The following is a 10618-nucleotide window of genomic DNA, read 5'->3' as shown; positions in this document are numbered from 1 at the left end:
TCACTGCATTTACCTAGCTTTGTGTTGAGTGAACCCAGCTCACTGCATCTAAAAACCTGTTGTGTTGAGTGAGAACCCACCTCACTGCATCTTAAGTACCTTTACTGTTCAGTGAACCCAGCTCACTGCATCTAACTACCCAGTACCTGTTGTGTTTACTTAACCCACCTCATCATTGCATATACCTAGCTTTGTGTGAAGCAGAACTCTAATTACACTCCCTGATTGATGTATACCCATGCAAGATGTTTGAAAGCACTTTAGGCCTGCAATTTAGCATTCAATGTGATTTCTGCCCTTAAAACGCTGCTTTGCGTCAAATCCAGATTTTTCCCCGGGACTTTGGGCATGTATCCCACTCCGCCATGCCCCCTTCCAGGTGTTAGACCCCTTGAAACATCTTTTCCATCACTTTTGTGGCCAGCATATTTTTTTCTATTTTTCAAAGTTCGCCTCCCCATTGAAGTCTATTGCGGTTCTCGAACTTTTACGCGAACCGAACCTTATTCCCTAAACAATAACTGAGATCTGGATCTCTTCTATGACCCAGACAGAATTAAATATAGGGATATTCCATTCCCTAAAGAGGGGTGGCGGCTAACAGGAGTGAGGGATCCGCTGCCCAGCTACACCTGAGAATGGGAGGAAACATTGCTTAAACAGAAAATTCCATGAACAATACACTATTGTGGATAAGAGCAGGACCTTATTGTATTGCAGTGTTTTTAGCCTTAAATTATTACACATGCGTGACACCCATGTGGATGCTGATATTTACAGGAGGAGCAAAGAAGTAGGGGGGGAAGCAGTAAGGAGGGAGGAGGTATATCAGTTCCACCCATATCACCCCCTATTATGAAGTCTGTAGAGGTCTGGGCATAAATCAATTATTTAAATTTGAAGTTTCATCTGCCTATCTTAATAGAGGGGACATCAGTCTAGTAAGTCTTAACAAAAAAATGCCACTTATGTTCTGTCGTGATTTTTATGTTGCAGTCCACCCAGTCTATTGGGAAATACCTTTCCTTTTGATAGTATTTGATATTTTACACATAGAACTGGTAATGAATAACAAATAAAAAAAAATGTTTATTGCTGGCTGAGTTTGCGATGTTAGATGGGCTGTAAGATGCAGCTTGGGTAAAATGAAAGAAGTCTGTGTGCTGTTCAAACTCCTCACTCTATCCCATTAGCACCCACATGAAGTTGTAATGGAGGAGCTAGAAGAGGCACCAACAAGTCTTTTCCTTTTTCCATAGCAGAGCCGGATCACCCACAAGGCAACTTGGATGGTTGACTAGGGCCGGGAGTGACACTAGGTGCCTAAATGATGCTAGCCCCCTTTAAATCCTACCAAAAAAAACAAGTGGCCATCAAGGGAAGGCCCAAAGTTGCTACTTGCCTAAGGCCCCATTTCACCTTAATCTGTCTCTGTACCATAGAGCTGACCCTTCTGACAGGAGGGAGCAGATGGATGCAATAAAGGATTTCAGGCGATGGCTCTGTGCTAAGAAAAAAAACTCCCACTCTGCTGGCACAGATCTCTAGGTCATTGTTCTCTAGATAGAACACCTGCATCAAATACGAACATTGTGTGTGTAATGGGATCATCCCCTAATTCACCTTTGCTAACTAATATTTGGGAGGGAGAACTTATGCTTTCATTTTCCATTGGATGTGGCAGAACTTTATTAGGGCCATGACCATCCCGTGGGATTGCATTTCCCAGCAACTCATTGGCTTAGCTAGCAACATAATGTCCAATTGGCTACTCATCACAATTAATTAAAGGGGTATTGTCACCATAAAAATCAAATTTCAACAGCAACTGGTCTGAGTGTATTAAGTGATAAAGATGCTAATCCTGCATTCAAAACATTCAAAACATTTTCTGCTGTTATGATTTGTAGTTACAGTATCACATACTTTAGGAGCACTGGCCCTTTAGTAGTCGGTGCCAAAAAATTGAATGCTGGGAGTTCTTTTTATCTATAATATATTCAACCTCTTCCATTTATTTCCCTGCCTAGCTGCTTATTAGAAACACCCTCTGATCACTTGTGTTTACAAGCAAGGCTGAGGTGACTCAGCGATTGGAGGAGTAAATAAAAGTAAGTAAATAAAAAAGACAGTGCAGTTCCTAGTATACACCTCAGTGGGAGTGTCTGAAGACTTTTGGAGGAGGGCAGATACACAATGAGCAAGAGAAGGGAGGGGGGAAAACAAGAGTCAGGGAGGATATGATGTCAGCATTAGCTTGGCAAAATGGCCACTGCCTAGAATAGGATTTTCTGCTTTTCCTTTATAAAATTCACAGGAATAATTACGTGGATAGCACAATACATCTGTTAAGTAAGTAGAGGTAGTATTTATCTACTTATATATGTGTTTTTTATTTCTAGGTTAGCATGGGTGTCACTTGTTCTTTAACAACTTACCTCCAGTGGCTAGTGGCGCCTTCAGAGGGAAAAAGACATGGGTGCCCATCGGGAGTGGTCACACTCCAACACATGTTTGTGCACACATGCCCATGTGGAGGAGAGGAGGAAGAAGCCAACTGCCTGAGCCAGCTTTCCGGAAAGCCCACAGCAGCATTGTAATACTGACAAGATGAATTCCTGACAGTTCGAACCCATATCTAGTGTTTTGTATGCTGCTATCCTAACCATTATACCACCGACACAACACACTACAATGGTATAATGGTTAGGATAGCAGCCTACCAAGCACTAGAACTGGGTTCAATTCCCGGCCAATGTATGTAAGCTGGCTTTTGAAATCCTACAATTCCCTAAGCAAGCTCATTTTTCTCTTGGATATATCACAATGGTACATGCTAGGCTGGCTTCGGCATGTAGCATTGTAGTGTGTTGTGTTGGTGGTATAATGGTTAGGATAGCAGCCTACCAAGCACTAGACCTTGTGAGAATCTGCTCAGCTGCCTGTGCAGACAGGCAGCGTTTTGACCACTGTTCACGTCTGCATTCTGCAGGTCTCTTTAAGAGAGACTTTCTGTCAGTTCTGCAGCTTGTGTTGCTGAGAAATTTGCATACATTAGTCATGCAAATCCGTTACCTGCCTTCTTTTGATGACTAGCACTATAAAAGCATTCTGCTCCCAGAATGCTTTGGCTGGACATTTCCCTTCCATGGTCTGTTCCTGATGGACACTGCTGGAGTGTCAGCCATTGCTATCTAGTATAGTTAATTCCTGGGGGTTGCTTTAGGCTCCCCTTCTAGTCCAGTCAGGTTGTATTATCTGTTTTGCCTGTTCCGTCTGTCTTGTGTTTGGATCGCACAAGCCCTAGCGTTAGCGGCTGTGGATCCTTCTGATTGAGTCTGGAGTGTAGGTTGGAACAGCGGTTGTTTCTGCCTACCTCATCTGTTCTGTCTGCCGTGTGTTTGGATCCTTCTGTTCTGTCTCCTGGGATCGCGCTAGCCACTTTTCGCTAGCGCTGGGGATCCTTCTGTTCTGTCTCCTGGGATCGCGCTAGCTACTTTTCGCTAGCGCTGGGGATCCTTCTGTTCTGTCTTCTGGGATCGCGCTAGCCACTTTTCGCTAGCGCTGGGGATCCTTCTGTTCTGCTACTCTGTACTTGGATCGCGCTAGCCACTTTTCGCTAGTGCTGTGGATCCTATCTCTCGCTTGTCCCTGTTTTCGTGTGTCTGTCTTGTCTGATTCGAAACGCTTGCTGTAGGCTCGGTGAGGTAACCGTTAAGCAAGCGCTCGCGTTCTCTGTTTCGTGTTTGTCTGTCTTTGGTTAGTTAGGCGTGCTTGTCTCTGTTGTGCGTAACACGCGGAGACCGCGCACGAACGCGTGCACTGTTGCGAATGAGTGCGGTGTTCGCGTTCAGCTAGCATTTGTTATTTTCTTTATCTTTCTCTTTGTATGATTTGCTGTGCCTTTGCTACCCTTGTGCTCTGTCCTGCTCAGTCTTGTGTCGCTATTGGCAATCGCCATTCTTGCGATTGCGTTTCCTACTTCGTTTCTGCCGTTGTGTGTTCGCCGTCGCTGGGTGGCGACTAATTTGGTGGGCACACATTGGTTCTGTCCTTTTGCTCTGTTCCCTGTGGGCTATCCAGCCCTGCCTGATTGTACCTTGTCCCGGATCTGTACAATTCCCATTTGGCATCTGTGGCTGTGCAGCGGCTGTGTTCGCCTGCACTCCACAGCGCCATCTGCCGGTGGGAATTGCCCTCTGCGGGTGCATAGCACCTAGCCTGGGTGTCCGCAATAATACGCTTGTGGAGGAAATCCGCCGCGTCAGCGCACGTCTGGTGCGCTGACCACGGAGACGATTCCGCAATCGTTACAGAATGTCCAGCCCAACCAAAATCCCCAGGGCAGAGGGAACCTTCGATTTTGTTCAGATGTCATTGCCTGAGGCAAAGGCATATGTGGATCCTATTATAGGTAGGATCGCACACTACATTAAAGCAGTTAAAAAGTCTGTCCTCGTTCCTGACCCCAACCCATATGGAGATTACCTAGATACTGGGTTGTTTGAACCGCCATTTGCCTCATGGGAGATTGGGGCCTTGTTGGAAGAGTTTGATTTCGATTGGAAAGCCTTTTGCGATTTTTATATCGCAAAGAGCGCGGATGACCTGAATGATTGTCTCGACTCTATGTACCTTTTGATCGATTCTGATGAATGTGATGAGTGTGATGTGGATCTGGTGATTTATGTGTGGCAGACTATTTTGGACGAATTGCACACACACCAACCAATTATTTCCAATAAAGAGACACCATTGTCACATGATTATTCCTGTCTTTCTGGGGTAAAGCAAGTGAGTTTGGACACTGTGCGACCTGAAATGAATGGGTGTGCCTTGACTGTGGACACCTGCGTGAATTCTGATGGAGTTTCTCCCGTTTGTTTAGAGGTTAAATCTGTGCGATCTGATGCCGGTTTCTCAGATGTTCCTGTCGATTGTGATCGGCGTGAGTGTGTCAGGTTTGTCAATGATTTGTGTGATCCCTTGTCATGTAAAAACAGATCTTCTCTCAGTACTACTTTAAGATGCTCCATCTATGATCTTGCTATGGGGAAAATTCCCAAACTATGCAGTTTCAAGAGTAAAATTAATATGATTCCTCATGTTGTTGTCACAACTTCCCCTAACATGGTTCAGTATGAATGCTCAGACCTAGTCAGGTGTGAATGGGAGCCCCCGTTCCAGAAAAAACAGCTCGAAGCGTTGGTGTATGAATTGGAGAACGATTCAGAGTCGTTTTGTGAGTACTACATTGCCAGAAGTGAATCTGTCTTGAGAGCATGTATAAGTTATGCTTCCGCCTTAAGAGAAAAAAAGGGGTGTGAATTTGACTTTGTGAGCCCGCTGATTTGTATGTGGAAAATGATTCTGAATGAATTACGTGTACGTCATTCAGGTGACGTTTGTAAAGGTACATTGTCAGCTGGCGTTTCTGAGATCCAGCAATCCAGCCTGGAGACCTCAGAATCCCTGTCTTTGGAGTGTTCGGTTTCGCAACCTAAAGCGATTGTGGATTCGCAAATTTTGCGTTCTGTCTCCTCGGATTCGACATCGTTAGCCGAGTCTAAGAGTGAGACAGCACTTTGGTTTTGTAAACCTGATACTGAAGCACCTTTGCTCTGTCCAGAGAAGGTGTCTCTGAGCCTGCCCTGTATCATGAATAAAGACATTATGTCCACTCGCATTGACATTTGCGAGTCTGATTCTGAAGTAAGTACTGACTCTCCACCCAGTAATCTGGATGAGTCAATATTACCTTGTTTAAAATGTCCTGCAGTGTCCCTAGAGGCTCGTCTAGGTATTGCAACCATTGTTACCTGTTTCTCTGCTATTTTGGAATTGCAGTCTGGTTTGACTGCTATGGAGGAATTTCCCTGCAGTGAAACGAAACTCAGAAAGCCAGAGTTAGTTTCACTAGATATTTCTGTGTATCCCTGTCCTGATGATGAAATTCAGTCTCAGTTTATGGTGGAACCTTCCCTGGGACATCTGCCCGGTTCACAAAATAAAGTTCAAGCCTTGCCCTGTAACATGGATAGTTCAGAATCCTTCTTAGGAAACTTGAAAAAGGATGTTCCTGAGGTCCTGTCTGACCTCCTGGAGATCTCCGAGTTCCTCCCAAAGGGTGCAGAACTTGTAGGAGACGTCTCCTGCCCCCCAAGTCCTTCTGAGGTGTTGCCCACTTCAGTAGGCATTGCTGCCTTGCTGGCTACCTTTTCAGCTCTGATGGAGCTTCACGCCTGTGTAGTCAATGATGATATTATTGTCACAGAAATTTCTGAATTTGTATCCGAGTCTTCTTTTGAAAGTCCAGTGCCTGTGACCTCCACTCATGATGATTCTCTGCCCGGTACTGGTTTTGGTCTTGACGTGCCGGACTCTGAGGTTGGCAGTTCCCCGACATGTCCTGAGGTTTCTCCTGTGCTGGTGTACCCCAGTGTGCTCTGTGACCTAGAAAGCCCAAGTGTGCCTCGGTTACCAGCGTACTCAGATGCTTCCTCGGTGGAGACATGCTCTGATATGGCCTGCCTGCTTGCATGCCCAGAAGTGGTCCCTGAAAGTCTTGATCTTGATGGGTGTCCTCGTAATTCTGAATCCGGAATTGTCATTGGTTCCATGGGGGTTCTTGGTAATTCTCCATGTGAGCCTGGTGATTGTTCTACCCTCTTGGGATCTCTGTGGAGCTTCAAAAGGTTCTGGGAGATTCCGGGAGAGATTTTGCTTGGTACCCTGGATAAGATCAACGGTGGCTTTTGTGTTGTAAGGGACACTTCGAACAGGTATTGTGGCAGGTTTGGTATTTTCGGACGCTCCTTGGAAGGTGGTGGGTATTGTCTGGAGGGTGTCGATGGCTTCTTCTCTGGCGTTCACAGTCCTGATGGGTGTTATACTGAGACTGGTAGTACTGATGGGCATGTTTCGGTGGCTTCTGTTTCCGATGAGGTCGGTTTCGGGTGGACTGACTCTGGAATTGGACCTTGTCGGGCTGCCCCGACCTTCATGAGTCTTCTGTTAGAATGGTTTGGAGATATCGGTTTTGAGGGTCGTCTGGAATTCGACCCTAGAAGGGGGGGGGGGTACTGTGAGAATCTGCTCAGCTGCCTGTGCAGACAGGCAGCGTTTTGACCACTGTTCACGTCTGCATTCTGCAGGTCTCTTTAAGAGAGACTTTCTGTCAGTTCTGCAGCTTGTGTTGCTGAGAAATTTGCATACATTAGTCATGCAAATCCGTTACCTGCCTTCTTTTGATGACTAGCACTATAAAAGCATTCTGCTCCCAGAATGCTTTGGCTGGACATTTCCCTTCCATGGTCTGTTCCTGATGGACACTGCTGGAGTGTCAGCCATTGCTATCTAGTATAGTTAATTCCTGGGGGTTGCTTTAGGCTCCCCTTCTAGTCCAGTCAGGTTGTATTATCTGTTTTGCCTGTTCCGTCTGTCTTGTGTTTGGATCGCACAAGCCCTAGCGTTAGCGGCTGTGGATCCTTCTGATTGAGTCTGGAGTGTAGGTTGGAACAGCGGTTGTTTCTGCCTACCTCATCTGTTCTGTCTGCCGTGTGTTTGGATCCTTCTGTTCTGTCTCCTGGGATCGCGCTAGCCACTTTTCGCTAGCGCTGGGGATCCTTCTGTTCTGTCTCCTGGGATCGCGCTAGCTACTTTTCGCTAGCGCTGGGGATCCTTCTGTTCTGTCTTCTGGGATCGCGCTAGCCACTTTTCGCTAGCGCTGGGGATCCTTCTGTTCTGCTACTCTGTACTTGGATCGCGCTAGCCACTTTTCGCTAGTGCTGTGGATCCTATCTCTCGCTTGTCCCTGTTTTCGTGTGTCTGTCTTGTCTGATTCGAAACGCTTGCTGTAGGCTCGGTGAGGTAACCGTTAAGCAAGCGCTCGCGTTCTCTGTTTCGTGTTTGTCTGTCTTTGGTTAGTTAGGCGTGCTTGTCTCTGTTGTGCGTAACACGCGGAGACCGCGCACGAACGCGTGCACTGTTGCGAATGAGTGCGGTGTTCGCGTTCAGCTAGCATTTGTTATTTTCTTTATCTTTCTCTTTGTATGATTTGCTGTGCCTTTGCTACCCTTGTGCTCTGTCCTGCTCAGTCTTGTGTCGCTATTGGCAATCGCCATTCTTGCGATTGCGTTTCCTACTTCGTTTCTGCCGTTGTGTGTTCGCCGTCGCTGGGTGGCGACTAATTTGGTGGGCACACATTGGTTCTGTCCTTTTGCTCTGTTCCCTGTGGGCTATCCAGCCCTGCCTGATTGTACCTTGTCCCGGATCTGTACAATTCCCATTTGGCATCTGTGGCTGTGCAGCGGCTGTGTTCGCCTGCACTCCACAGCGCCATCTGCCGGTGGGAATTGCCCTCTGCGGGTGCATAGCACCTAGCCTGGGTGTCCGCAATAATACGCTTGTGGAGGAAATCCGCCGCGTCAGCGCACGTCTGGTGCGCTGACCACGGAGACGATTCCGCAATCGTTACAGACCTGGGTTCAATTCCCGGCCAATGTATGTAAGCTGGCTTTTGAAATCCTACAATTCCCTAAACGAGCTCATTTTTCTCTTGGATATATCACAATGGTACATGCTAGGCTGGCTTCAGCATGTAGCATTGTAGTGTGTTGTGTTGGTGGTGTAATGGTTAGGATAGCAGCCTACAGAGCGGTAGGCCTGGGTTCAATTCCTGGCCAATGTATGTGAGTTGGCTTTTGACATCCTACAAATCCCTAAGCAAGCTCATTTTTCTCTTGAATATATCATAATGGCACATGCTAGGCTGGCTTCAGCATGTAGTGTTGGTGGTGGTATAGTGGTGAAGAGAGCTGCCTACCAAGCACTAGACCTGGGTTCAATTCCCGGCCAAGGTATGTAAGCTGGCTTTTGAAAGCCTACAATTCCCTGGAAGACGAGACCCTCCTCCCTCCGGGAGGAAAGGGGGAGGAAGGGAGGAGAAAAAGGACTAAGGAAACAGTCAATAGGTTCTATGGGCTACCATTTAGCATAAATAAGGTTCCATTTGCGAAAATTTAAATTTTTCGGGAATTCCGCAGAATTCCGCAAAAATCCGGCGTAATTATCATAGCGACGGAATTTAGCGCTGGCAGAATCCGCGAAATCCGGCGGAACGGAATTTGCTCTTTCCGATCATCCCTAATTTTAACCTTTAAATACAAAATAAGACAGTTGGATTTCAGGATAATGCTATTTAAAGCAAGTCTTTATTTCACCAGTTTATTTTAATTGCAGGTTTACTTCTACTTAAAGTCCTGTGCCTGTACATGGGCCCTTATAGTGTACACATACCTTTGAGATCCATCTGTCAGTTTGGCATTGGTTTAACCACTTGAGGACTCAGCCTTTACCCCCCCTTAAGGACCAGCGCTGTTTTTTCCATTCAGACCACTGCAGCTTTAACGGTTTATTGCTCGCTCATACAACCTACCACCTAAATGAATTTTGGCTCCTTTTCTTCTCACTAATACAGCTTTCTTTTGATGCTATTTGATTGCTGCTGCGAGTTTTACTTTTTATTATATTCATCAAAAAAGACATGAATTTTGGCAAAAAAATGATTTTTTTAACTTTCTGTGCTGACATTTTTCAAATAAAGTAAAATTTCTGTATACATGCAGCGCGAAAAATGTGGACAAACATGTTTTTGATGAAAAAAAACCCATTCAGTGTATATTTATTGGTTTGGGTAAAAGTTATAGCGTTTACAAACTATGGTGCAAAAAGTGAATTTTCCCATTTTTAAGCATCTCTGACTTTCCTGACTACCTGTCATGTTTCATGAGGTGCTAAAATTCCAGGATAGTATAAATACCCCACAAATAACCCCATTTTGGAAAGAAGACATCCCAAAGTATTCACTGAGAGGCATAGTGAGTTCATAGAAGATTTTATTTTTTGTCACAAGTTAGCGGAAAATGACAGTTTGTCACAAAAAAAAAAAAAAAAAAAGGTTTCCATTTCTGCTAACTTGTAACAAAAAAAAATGAAATCTGCCATGGACTCAACATGCCCCTCAATGAATACCTTGAAGTGTCTATTTTTCAAAATGGGGTCATTTATGGGGTGTGTTTACTGTCCTGGCATTTTGGGGGGTGCGGAATTGTAAGCACCCCTGTAAAGCCTAAAAGTAGTCATTGCACTGTGGGCCTCTTAGCGCAGTTTGGCTGCAAAAAAGTGTCACACATATGGTATCGCTATACTCGGGAGAAGTAGTACAATGTGTTTTGGGGTGTATTTTTACACATACCCATGCTGGGTGGGAGAAATATCTCTGCAAATGACAATTTTTTGATTTTTTTACACACAATTGTCCATTTACAGAGTTATTTCTCCCACTCAGCATGGGTATGTATAAAAATACACCCCAAAACACATTGTACTACTTCTCCTGAGTACGGCGATACCACATGTGTGGCACTTTTTTGCACCCTAACTGCGCTAAGGGGCCCAAAGTCCAATGAGTACCTTTAGGATTTCACAGGTCATTTTGAGACATTTGGTTTCAAGACTACTCCTCACGGTTTAGGGCCCCTAAAATGCCAGGGCAGTATAGGAACCCCACAAATGACCCCATTTTACAAAGAAGACACCCCAAGGTACTCAATTAGGA

The sequence above is a fragment of the Hyperolius riggenbachi genome, chromosome 3 (assembly GCF_040937935.1).
Source record: "Hyperolius riggenbachi isolate aHypRig1 chromosome 3, aHypRig1.pri, whole genome shotgun sequence".
Lineage (NCBI taxonomy): Eukaryota > Metazoa > Chordata > Amphibia > Anura > Hyperoliidae > Hyperolius > Hyperolius riggenbachi.
Note: the sequence above shows the minus strand (reverse complement) of the source record.